Raw genomic sequence first — 14,397 nt, forward strand, 5'->3', positions numbered from 1 at the left:
ATAAAATTTTACGGCACTAAAATCTAAAACCATAGTAAAAAGTCTACATATTTTTTTCTACAGCAAAATTTTTAAAACTACAGCCATTATCAATCGGATCCATTAAGAAAAGATCTAAGAGCAAGACTAGCTTAATGGATTGACGAAAAGTGCTAACTGATCCAAAATATATATATATATATATGCATTTATATTATTTAAACTGAAATACTTTTTTAGTAGTGTTTTGAAACATGAATATTAGTATAAATGAGAATTGTTTGAAAATATGTATAACAATATAAAAAGAATTATAGTGTCATTTTAGTAATTTATATATTTAATCTATTAAAACATGAGTACAAATAAGAAATCACCCTTAGACTTACAATTTATTTACAATCTTATGCAACTAAAGTAATTAAAAAAATCACCATTAATATTCTTTTCTTTTCGTGCATATTAATGCATTTTCTTAAATAGATAATTACCTAAAAACACGACAACAACAATAATTTAAGAAAATCATGGCAAGTATATAGTTTAAAAAAAAATTATATTCTAAGTGATAATGTCCCAACTTACTGCAAACTAATATAAGTTTAACTTGCATTAACATAAATAAATAGCTTGAAGATTATGCCATAGCCCATAGGATCCATTTATATGTTCTAATTGTACTTTTATAGAGGTGTAATTCATTATAAATTTTACTTCTATTAAAAAGACTAAATAAACTATACAAATTAAAGCAAATTTTAACATAACAATAAAATCATATTAGAACACAAAAATCGTATAGAATATTACCTATTAACTACAAATCTCAAACAATTAGTGGCTAAAAACCAGTGATTTTCTCTTAATCAGGGTCGAAAACACTTCCAATAATCTAGCTAACTAATAAATTCTTTTCTATAAATGAAATCATCTTCCATTAATTTATGAGATTAAATTATTTCCTTATTGATTGACATCCTTGATATTTCTATATAACTGGAATATAATATATATCTTCTCTATCCAAAATACATGACAATAAATCTATATGAAATATTTTCTTTGAATTTAATAATCGTGATCTGCCTTGCAAAGGTTGTTATATGGCTTCTCTATTCCCAAAATGTGATCATAAATCTATAGAAAGTATACTTTTTGAATTCATTACATGTGATCTGCCTTACAAAATTAGTTTAAATAATTACTATACCCTAAGGTTTCATATAACGTACATATATAGGAACCTTTTTTTTTTCCTTCCGATTTTTATTAAAAGCCCAAGGCCCAAAAGGACAAAGCCCATACAAAAAAAAAACCAAACACAAGGTCCAAACCAAAACCAAAAAAAGGATCCACCAAAGCAACCAGCCCAACAAGGACAACCGAAAAGATAAGACACTCGACAACAACACGCGTCCAAAGATTAGCGGGAGAGTAACACGTGTTAATATCTCAACCTAAGGAGACCACGTGTCGCGAAAGCTTCCACCTCATCACCACTTTCGAGAAACAACACCGGATAACTGAACCGACGGTTTACCGGAATCCGCTGTATCACACCGGAATGACACCAGAACCTCGAACCTCCACCGTTTTCATCGAGTTAGAAGACCACCGGACTCTACCGGGAAACTTGACCCCTACCACCGAAGAACACCTCCAACGACTGTATCGGAGGTTTTGGGGATTCAGACAGCTGCAACGCACACGCCGGAGCTTCGGAGAGCGTGAATCGATTTAAATAGAGAGCTCATCCAAACGATTTCATTAACCATCCCCATAATCTTTGCTTCCTACCAACAAACTCCAATTGTGATTAATCATACGAACGGGCTCCAACTAACAGCCCCACGAGAAGATCAATCGACGGTTGAAACAGAACACAACCGGCGCTGATCAGGTCCGGGAGAACTCGGTAGAGAGCCAGCGACACCGCCAAGGCTACACCACCATATACCACCGCTGGATAGTTTCACCAAAGAGAGTGCGAAACCACCAGAGTCTAAGCCGGCTACACAGCGTCAGAGAGACAGCCGTATACCAGAGTCGATATTCGTTAACCGGAAAGGTAAGACAAAGACGAAACCACCGCGACTCTCTGTCTCTCAAAGGGTCTAGAGAGATAAGAGAGAGTCTACCATACATATATAGGAACCTAAGCATTGGTAAATGAAAATAAAAACAACCCAATTTTTTATATAATTTAGTAAATAAAATATAAACTAGCCTATTAATATATCATTAGTAAAATATTATTATATAAATAAAACTCCAATTATTTTACCATTTAGGGATTTGCTTATATGATTCAATGTAGGTGATTCAATTGACAGTTAAAAATACAAAATACAATGAGTCAATGTAGAAAAAAAATCTTTGTGAACAATCATAATAATATAGAAATATATATTAAAATATTTTAAATATATATTATGCCATTTAGCAACAACAAAAAATATATATAATAAAGTGGAAACAAATACATGCGCGGTTGCGCAGGTCAAATCTCTAGTATATTATTAAAATTAAAATACCTTTTGATACTATTTGGAAACATGGATATCAGTATAAATGAGAATTGTTTGGAAACATAGATAGCAGATTAACAGTATAAAAAAGAAGTATAATGTTTTTTTTAGTAATTTCATTAATATAATTACATTAATTGTCTTTCCATATTTCACTTAGTTTAACAATTTCATTAATTATATTATCTTAACAATACATCACATCATTAATTATATTATCACAATAATAATAGTTGAGATTGTTATTTATTAGTTAATGAACATTAACTTTGTGCCAATTATAAAATCAAAAATGTAAAATAAATGACTTTTGCATATGATAAAACGTTCGGTTTAGTTTGTTTTACTAAAACTTTTTTATTTATTTTAATTTCAAAAGGTGAAAATTAAGTAGCCCAAAACATAATTCAAAGACATTTTTGTGAATAAAATAATGACTTAAATCAAAATAATAAAAATGTATTACATTTACTGTCACTTAATTTTTTACTCCATATAATTATTTTACTAAAGAAAAACTCTTTTTATTTCACTTAATTTACCCGCACGCATAGAAAGATTCCTTTTTATTAGTTAATAAATTCAGTTGCATAAGGATTGTCTATCCATTTATGTACGAATTATTCTTTTCGGGTATCGTTGTTTTTTTTGTTTTGAAATCATATCATGCTTGACTATTATAAATTTATGTGTGGGTTTTGAGTTGGATTATTCTGGGTCTGGATGATTTTGGTTCTGATGTATAGGAACCTAAAACTATCTAAATAACAAATGTATTTGAAACGGGTTCAGATATTTGTATCAAAAATAACCATATTACGGTCCAGGTTTTTTAAATACAATTAATTGTATTGCTACCCATCTAAAATATATAACACTATTTATGGAAAACAGATATCAATGTATAAAAATGTAAGAGCAAATATGTGTGTGGGTGCGCAGATCAATCTCTAGTCTATATTATTAAAACTGAAGTACATTTTGGTATTGTTTGGAAACATGGATAACAATATAAATGAGAATTGTTCGGAAACATGGATAGCAGAATAAATGAGATTTGTTTGGAAACATGGATAGCAATATAAAAAGGAGTATAATGTCATTTTACTGATTTCATTAATATAATGACATTAATTGTATTTCCATATTTCACTTACTTTACCAATTTCATTAATTATATTACCTTAACAATACATCAGATCATTAATTATATTACCATAATAATAATACTGCAGATTATTATTTAGTAGTTAATCAACATTAAATTTGTGCCAATTATAAAATCAAAAATGTAAAATAACTGGGTTTTATATGGTTAAACGTTCGTTTTAGTTTGTTTAACTAAAACTTTTATTTTTATTTTAGTTTCAATATGTGAAAAATTACGTAGCCAAAAACATAATTCATAAAAATGTTTTGTGAATAAAATAATAACTTAAATCAAAATAATAAAAATGTATTACATTTATTGTCACTTAATTCTTTACTCCATATAATTATTTTACTAAATAAAAAAAAACTCTTTTTATTTCACTTAATTTTGCCAAACACATAGAAATAGTCCTTTAATTAGTTTATAAAAGAAGTTAGACATGAACATTGGCTATCCATTTAGATACATATTGTTCTTTTCAGTATCGTTTTTCTTTTGAAATTAGGCCCCGACTGAATATTATAAATTTATGTGTGGGATTTTGAGTTGAGTCCTTCTAGGTCTGGATAAGTTTTATGATGTATATGTACATATAAATATCTAAGTAACAAATGTATTTGAAAAAGGTTCGGATATTTGTACCGAAAATAACCATATTACCCGATTTGTTCCAAGTATTTTGAATACAATTAGTTATATTACGACTCATCTAAAATATATAACACTAATTATGAAAAATAAATATCAATGTATAAAAATGTAAGAACAAATACCTGTGCAAGTGCGCGTGTCAATCTCTAGTGTAATGCTATAATGAAAAGTTCGTTGATAAAGGAAGGAAAGAAACTAAGAGGACAATATCCCCTTATTATTAAAAGAGAAATTTTTTTAAAAAATAACCTTGATTTTATGTATTATTAACAAGTTTGCTATTATGATTATGTGTCAATACCACAAGTCTTCTCACACCACATTTTAAACAACCTTTTATTTACTAGAAAAATTACAACATATGCCATCAACCTTATATCATTTATCAAAATATATTAGTTTAAATTTATTTCCATATCAGATTCTTAATTGGTAATACATATAGAAACCAACTAATATATCGTGTATGAAATTTCTCATTCTTTAAATGTCAATCACATACATTGTCATGTGTGTAAGTTTTGTATGTAAAATACAATAATTTTGTATGTACGAAGTTACACAAATTATATAAGTTTAATTTTTTTTTTGCATTTTACTTACAGTTTTTCTATAAAAAGTTTTTGTATATATATCTCATCCCGAGCATGGTTCGGATCATTACCTAGTTTGCTCTATTTTCCTTGTATGTTATGATGAATAAATGATCGTTGTACATTTGATTAAAGTAGTTTTTTTCTTTTCGTAAAATTGGTGGAAAAATGTTGCATTCAGATAGTGTGATATGAATATATAGTAGCAACATCTGCCAAGAAAAGAAGAGACAAATAGCTTTCACCAAAAGAGAATCACATATTAAACTATTGAAAAAGGAAAAGACCCCAGGTTTCAATTTGTAGATAGATTTACTAGAAGTTGGAATAATTTTGCATAGAACAGAAAGGATAGAAACTACTACTGATCATGAGATTTTATATAGCTAAAAAATGTTGAATAAAGAATTGCACAAAATAAGTCAAGGTAAAATTTATAGATCACTAGATTTAACTTGTGAATTTCTTACAAAACATTCACTTCAATCCTCAAATTTTTAATTATTAATTTGGGGGTATTCCCAGCCTGTGAATCCGGTTTTATATTGAAAAGGCTTACACAAAAGAAAATATAGCCCACAGATGAATCTTTTTTCCGGATATTCAAATGGACCTTAAACAACTAGTTCATATCTGCGTAGCCAAATTTTAAATAGTTAATATACATAATATTATGGGCTCTAAATTGCAACGAGACGGATTTATTCAAGATTTACCTTATGGTCCTATAAATTTCCCGATTAGCCGGGTTAATTGGGCGTTGATGAACTTTAAAGTTGAATTATTTTCTTTTGCTAAAAGTCAGTTTGAAAAAAGAAAAGGGTATAGACAACTGAAACTTGAATTACTGGTTTGGTTTATTTAGTTAGTTATGCAGCTCATGTTGCACGTTTTGAATACATAAATAAATACATGATGAACTCTCTATTGATCCATAACACACACAATACACTAATACTTTATGAGATTTATAAGAAAAACTTTTTTTTATTGTTGTAGAAACTTCTCAAAACTAAAGTTCAATGTTTTTCTTAGATCTCTTATGGAACAACTCTTCATGGGACTTCTATTTATATATATGAAAAGCAATTCTTTTGAACATGTGGAATATGGTAACACAAATCTAATCTAAATAGAAAACTCCATTTTCCTTTTCTAGATTTACTTATTGTGTTTATCTCTTAACATATTACACTTATTAATATGTAAAATTTTCGCAAGCTTAGAATTATCCAACAAGGAGATCTCGCCTGATGAAGCATTGGTGATTCCTTACTCCTCCGGGACCACTAGACATCTAAAGGGAGTGATGGTAACTCATAAAGAATTAGTTACAAGCATTGCTCAGAAAGTCGACGGAGAAAACCCTAATATATATGTAATTCACCGGAGATGACGTCATCTTCTGTTTTCTCCCAATGTTTCACACTTACGCGTTCAACTCGTTGGTACTCTCGGCGATGAGGACTGGTGCGGCGATATTGATCATGCCGAGATTCGAGTTGAAACTGGTTATGGAGCTGATTGGGAAGTACAAAGTCACGGTGGTTCCGGTGGCTCATCTGGTAGTTTTTGTTAGAAATATTTTCATTAGGAAGAAAATGTTTCTAAACCATTATGTGGTCTTTTGGTAAACTTAATACTATTGTGATTGTTAAATCCTAAAGACAATTGGTAACCAATAAAATGGTGCTTAAAGGAGTTTAGTTTCTAATGATGATGATTAACTAATGGACAAGTGATTGATTCTAGAAGGTTTCTCATTTGATGACTCATGAAACATGTGTCATTGTAGGAAAGAATTTGAAGTAAGTTCAATGCATCAAAGGAGAACAAGTTCATTGTATGTATAAATGATTCTAGAAGTATAAACACTTGTCATTACTCAACCTTGATGGAAGGTTGAGATTAAAGTAGAAACTTGCCAAGAAAGTCATCAAGACTTGGTGAGAAAGTTTTTGGTCCCTCTCCCTACCTATAAATAGTGGCCTTTGGACCATCACAAAGACACATCAAGAAAATCCCACAACACATAAAGAAGGTTTTAGGCAAGGGGAGAGAAACCATAAAATGCTAGTGAGAGAAACCAAAAAGTTCTTGTGAAAATCAAGAAGTCATCTTCCATATCAAAACCGTTCAAGAAGATTTCCGCAACTATGAATGGAGGTATTCCGATAAATCTTTCTTATAGTTCTATTATGTGATTAGTGTAGATGTTAAAGATCTTAGGGTTCATGTAAAATCATGTTTTTACATGTGGTATCAGAGCTAATGGTTATAAACATCTAAACTAATCTGGAAAGTATAATAGATTTATGTTTTAGAGAATAAAAGTAGATCGGTTATTAGGTATTGAAATTTTGATATAAATGAATGTTTAAGTTTGTATGAGTAAAACCGATGAGAGTTTTCGGAAATCTTGAATCATACATTATATGTATGTATTCTATTTCGATCTCTGAAATGAGAAATAATCGATGCATAAATTTTTCTATACATAAATCGTATGGAAATTAAATTAAGTAATTTATGCATGATTTTTATAAAACAATATTTCATATAAAGAGCAAAATTAGGGTTAAAGATAACACCACAGTGACTTTACTCTAAAATGATTTGCGAGATGAAAATTATTGTTTAAATAAGTATTTGATAATTTTGAGTAATAATTAGTTACCCACAGGTAGACTATGTACTCAATATATGATCAAATAACTTATAGAGTTTTTGTATTGTGTAGACTAAATATATCCACAGATAATTTAGTTTGAGTAATTCAATACATCACTCATAAAAGTTTTCGAATTCTATGATTATTAATGAAATATGGTTGTTACCCACAGGAACTCCATGATTTCTTATCATATGTTTTCACTAAATGTATATATATATATGTGTTGATTAATGTTTTGAAGTCTAAATTAAATCTTGTGTATCTCAAAAACTGCAGCTTCTTTTCCTAGTAGTTTGTCACCCATGGTCTCGTCTGTTCCAATTCTTACTGGAACCAACTTCTCAGAATGGAAAGAGAAAGTTGAGTTAACTTTAGGAGTACTAGACTTGGATTTGGCATTACGTGAGGACGAGCCAAATCCACTTACAGAGGAAAGTACCGAAGAAAAGAAAGAATTCTATAAGAATTGGGAAAAAACGAACAGACTGAGCGTTATGTTCTTAAGGATGACAATAGCTAGCAACATCAAATCTTCCCTTCCACCTGCGAATAAAGCGAATGCTTATCTGGCAGCTAGAGAAGAACGGTTTAAGACTGCAGACAAATCCCTAGCAGGGAAACTTATGGCAGATCTTACAACCATAAAGTATAATGGCACAAGGTCTATGCATGACATTGCATTGAAATGACCAACCTTGCGGCTAAGTTAAAGAATTTAGGAATGAGTGTGGATGATTCATTTCTTGTCCAATTTATCCGAAATTCTCTACCTCCTCAGTACGGACCATTCCAAATTAATTATAACGCCATTGATGAAAGATGGACGTCGAATGAATTGGCTAATAAATTGGTCCAAGAGGAGGCTGGGCTTGGTCGCGAAGGTATTAAAGTTGCCCATTATATTCAAGGAGATGGACCTAAAGCTGGGAAATGGCATCAAATGAGCCATAAAAGAGCACCACCCAGAATGATTGAAAATCAAGTGAATGAGAAGAAAAAGGCAAAGAAAGATGACAAATGCAATTTTTGCAGAAAGATTGGACACTTTCAGAAAGATTTCCCGAAAAGAAAAGAATGGCTCGAAAAGAAAGGTAACCTTTTAGGTTCCGTAAGTTTTTTCGAATCAAATTTTACTAATGTTTCTTCTAAAACTTGGTGGATAGATAGTGGTGCTAATGTACATGTAACTAATTCTATGCAGGGATTCCTTATGATCCAGAACATAAACTCAAGTGAAAACTACTTACTTATGGGAAATCGAGACAAGGTGCCGGTTGAAGCTGTTGGCACTTATCGTCTTATTATGGATAGTGGATTTTGTTTGGATTTATTTCAAACTCTTTATGTTCCATCTATTTCCCGTATTTTAGTTTCATTAAGCAAACCTGATTTAGCTGGTATTAAATCGACTCAAGGAGATGGTTGTTTTAATATATTTCTGAACTCTAATCGTATTGGTTCTGCAATATTAATTGATGGCCTATATAAGTTATTTTTGGCTGATCAACCTATTAAAACAAATCTCAACCTGCATACTGAAGGAAAACTTAAGAATAAATCATGTACAAGTGATTTATATTTCTTGTGGCATAAGAGATTGTGAGACATTTCCAATGAAAGAATGAAAAGGTTGGTAAAAGACGGAATCATTCCAAATATCGATTTTACCAACAATAAAATGTGTATAGATTGCATTATGGGAAAGCAAACTAAACACACTAAGAAAGGAGCCACAAGAAGTACACAGCTTCTTGAAATCATACATACAGATATTTGTGGACCTTTCGACGTTCCAACTTTTGGAGGTGAAAAGTATTTCATCACCTTTATTGATGATTATTCACGTTATTGTTATATCTATCTATTGCATGAAAAATCTCAATCTGTGGATGTTGTACAAGCATTCATAACTGAAGTAGAGAGGCAATTAGATAGAAAAGTGAAAATCATTAGGTCAGATAGAGGTGGTGAATTTTATGGCAGTTATGATGAAACGGGACAACATCCCGGACCTTTTGCCAAATTTCTCCAAAATTTAGGAATCATTGCCCAGTACACAACGCCTGGTTCTCCATGGCAAAATGGTGTAGCTGAAAGGCGTAATCGTACTTATATGGAAATAGTTAGATCAATGATGAGTCATGCTAACCTACGTATATCTTTGTGGATGGATGCATTACGTACTGCAGCCTATATCTTGAATAGGGTTCCAAAGACTCCTTTTGAACTGTGGAAAGGCTGGAAACCTATTCTGGCGCACCTCCAAGTTTGGAGATGTCCAGCTGAAGCAAGAATATATATAATCCACATGAAAAGAAATTAGATTTCAAAACGATCTGTGGTTTCTTTATTGGTTACCCTGAGAAATCTAAAGGATATAGGATTTACCGTCCAAACCATAGTACGAGAATAGTAGAAACCAATAATGTCAGATTCTATGAGAATGGCAAAATTAGTGGGAGTCATAAGGTAAAAGAAGTGGTCATTCAAGAAATTAGGATAAATATTCCTTTTCCCTCAATTTCGAATGTTTGTAATTCTCCTATTGTTGAACCGTTAAGCAATGAGGAGAATCCAGTGAATGCCCACATACTCCATAATGAAAATATCGCCAATAATGATCAAGTACATGAAGAACAAGGGGAACCAGCATTAAGAAGATCTACCCATGAGAGAAAATCTGCTATTTCCAATGATTATGTACTTTATCAAGTAGAATCTGAAGAAATAAATATTAAAGATCCGGTTTCTTATTCACAAGCCATACAAGATGTTAATTATGATAAATGGATCGATGCCATGAAGGATGAAATAAAATCGATGGCTGAAAATGAAGTATGGGATGTCGTTCAATTACCTGAAGGACATAAGCCAGTCGGGTGTAAGTGGATCTTTAAGACCAAACTAGACTGTAATGGAAATATGGAACGACATAAAGCCCGACTTGTAGCCAAAGGTTTTAATCAAAAGGAAGGCATCGATTATACTGAGACTTTTTCTCCTGTGTCGAGAAAAGACTCTCTCAGAATTATCATGGCTTTGGTAGCTCAGTATGATCTTGAGTTGCACCAAATGGATGTACTGCCTTTCTTAATGGAGACTTACAAGAAGAAGCTATATGCAGCAACATGAAGGCTTCATAATCGAAGGTCAGGAAGACATGGTCTGCAAACTAAAGAAATCAATTTATGGACTGAAACAAGCTTCGAGGCAATGGTATCTCAAATTTGATGAAACCATTACGAAATTCGGTTTCAAAGAGAATATTGTAGATCCATGTACATACCTCAAGATCAGTGGGAGTAAGTTCATATTTTTGGTTCTGTATGTTGATGATATCTTATTGGCCAGCAGTGATCTTGGTCTATTAAATGAGACCAAGAATTATCTCTCTGAAAACTTTGCAATGAAAGATATGGACGAGGCAACTTATGTGATTGGGATTGAAATATTCCGTGATAGAACACTTGGAATTTTAGGGTTGTCTCAGAAAGCATATATTGACAAAGTTCTTGAGAGATATGGCATGATATCATGTTCTTCTAGTATTGTTCCTATGCAGAAAGGTGATAAGCTTGATCTTAAGCAATGTCCGCAGAATGAAATTGAACGTAAGGAAATGGAAAAGTATCCTTATGCCTCTCTTGTGGGAAGTTTGATGTATGCACAAGTCTGCACAAGACCTGATATTAGCCATGCAGTGGGAATGATAGGAAGATTTCAGAGTAACCCATGACTCGCTCATTGGAAAGCTGCAGAGAAAGTTTTGAGATACCTAAAGGGAACAAGAAATTACATGCCACATATAAGAAATCAACACACCCACAGGTGATTGGATTTTCCGACTCAGATTTTGGTGGATGTCAGGATACAAGGCATTGCACTCTTGGTTATGTGTACCTCTTCAGTGGAGGTGCCATCTCATGGAAAAGCCAAAAATCAGAACTGATCTACACATCCACCATGGAGGCTGAGTATGTGGCATGCTACGAGGCTTCTATTCAGGGAATATGGTTGCGGAACTTCGTCTCAGAGTTTAAGGCTGTAAAATTTATTGACAAGCTTTTAACTCTTTATTGTGACAATCAAGCTGCAATCTTCTTCTCAAAGCATATGGACTTAAAGTATCTATCATTGAAGCAAGATGTCAGAAGAGAAAAGTTTGTCATTGAACACATAGGCACTGAACTTATGGTCGCAGACATATTTACCAAAGCTTTGCCTCCAAAGACATTCATGAAGCATGCTGAAAGTATGGGTCTAGAGGATATAAGTAATTAAAGTTGTTTGTTTATGTTTCACCTATTTTGACAATATGAGCTCTTAATATCTTTTGCATCTTTTATATTCTGTTTCCAAAGTGTGTACACATTATCGTTGTTGGATTAATGATAACCTAATAAGTCTTTAAATAAGACATAAAAGGGACCCTTATGATAACTCCTACTTATGGTCTAACTTTGATAGTAATCAGTGTAATAGTGCATGGAAGGAATCATGTTGCAAAATAATATGTGTCCGCCATGACTCTCATTGATTAGTAGATTAGCTAAGACAATTATAATGACAAAATAATGATGATGATTAACTAATGGACAAGTGATTGATTCTAGAAGGTTTCTCATTTGATGACTCATGAAACATGTGTCATTGTAGGAAAGCATTTGAATTAAGTTCAATGCATCAAAGGAGAACAAGTTCATTGTATGTATAAATGATTCTAGAAGTATAAACACTTGTCATTACTCAACCTTGATGGAAGGTTGAGATTAAAGTAGAAACTTGTCAAGAAAATCATCAAGACTTGGTGAGAAAGTTTTTGGTCCATCTCCCCACCTATAAATAGTGACCTTTGGACCATCACAAAGAAACATCGAGAAAATCCCACAACACATAAAAAAGGTATTAGGCAAGAGGAGAGAAACCATAAAATTCTAGTGAGAGAAACCAAAAAGTTCTTGTGAAAATCGAACCATTCGAGAAGATTTCCGCAACTATGAATGGAGGTATTTCGATAAATCTTTCTTATAGTTCTATTATGTGATTAGTGTAGATGTTAAAGATCTTAGCTACTAGGGATTAGACAGAAGATCCATTCGAATTTTGAGGTAAAATCATAGGATGATCCTTGGATCCCGACTTCACCTGCAAGGCCGGCCATGCCAAATGTCCCGGTGATCCATCCCAAGATGACATTTAGTGAATTTATCACAGTAGACTCAAAAGAATGGGATGTCGAAATGCTTGAGAACTTCGTCGCACGAGAAGGTATACCTTTGATTCAAAGTTTGGCCATAAGCCAATCTTTACAACGTGATTCTTATTGTTGGAGCTTCAATAAGAGTGGTATATATACTGTTAAGTCAGGATATTTGGGTGGACAAACATATATTCAAGGCTGAAGAAATTGTTGTTTACACTGAACCGAGTATTACGAAGCTCAAAGTTTTTGCTTGGAAGGTAAAGACACCACAAAAGATTTCTCATCTTATATGACAGTTACTCACAAGACATGTAGCAGTCACAAATAACTTGAATCGCCGCCATATGCGATGTGATAATATTTTTCCAAAGTGTGGGGATCCAGATGAATTAGTAACTCATGCTATCTTCGAATGTCAACCATCAATTCAAGCATGGGCTCTTGCGGCTACACCGTCTCATCCAAATATATTTCCCGTGTCCAACGTATATACTAATATAAACTATCTTTTATGGAGGAAAAAATAATTTTGAAGATCGAGAAATGGATAGAAACCCTTATCCATGAATAATTTGGTATCTCTAGAAAGCCAATAATTATAAACTATTCAGAATGATAGATAGAGATCCACTTAAACTTATCAGATATGCATAAGGAAAACGCCAAACATGCATGGTTCACAGTAAATCAGCCAGAGACTGGGTTGACTACATCACTAGTAATAGCATCTCAAGTCTTATCCTTTGAGAATATATGCATGGTGACGGTTTTTGGACCTCCACATCGATTTTCATCGGATGCAGATTGGTTTGGAAAGATTGCACTGAACAAACACAACTTATGGATACAAGAAATCAAAGAAGAAGAGAATCTGCCTTGCATTCAAAATTGGAAGCTCTATGATGGGCAATGTACACCATGTTGCATCATTCGACATGTCAGCATTTTGGGACAAACTGTAATGATTTGATCGAGATGGTAAAAGAACCTCATGCATAGCCGAATTCTTTGACATAGCTGAAGGAGATACAAGAAAAGATTCCACAATTTCAGGCTATTCTATTCGGGGGACAAAATGAAATTGCTGATTTTTAGCTAAAACTGCACGGTCTTTTTATAAACCTCTTTGTTTCGTTGGTTATTATATTCCGGTCTGGTTATCGAAACCACCTTAAGTGTGAGTAAAAAAATAGTTTTTTTACGTCAAAAAAATATTTTTTAAATTTTCTTTGTATTACATCATTATATTATTTCATAAATTTATTAAAAGTATTTTATCAGGAATATTGTTATACATATTTGTTACATATATGTAATAAATTTTTTTAATTTTATTTTGAAAAATTTACATTATAATTTTTTTTTTTTATTATAAGGAATTTTGTTGGTCATAACCCATTAACACATTCTGTCACTATCTTAGATATAAAATCTTTTTTTCCCTTTTTGTAAAATCTACAAGCTTTCAATATAGTTGTTATATTTGTATTTTTTACGTTAAAATCTACAAGCCTTGACGTAAAAGAAAAGTATTTTTTAAATTTTATTTGTATGTCATCATCATATTATTTTATAAATTCATTAAAAATATTTTGTTAGGAATGCCATTTTCATTA

This window comes from Brassica oleracea, chromosome C5 (genome assembly GCF_000695525.1).
Source record: "Brassica oleracea var. oleracea cultivar TO1000 chromosome C5, BOL, whole genome shotgun sequence".
Lineage (NCBI taxonomy): Eukaryota > Viridiplantae > Streptophyta > Magnoliopsida > Brassicales > Brassicaceae > Brassica > Brassica oleracea.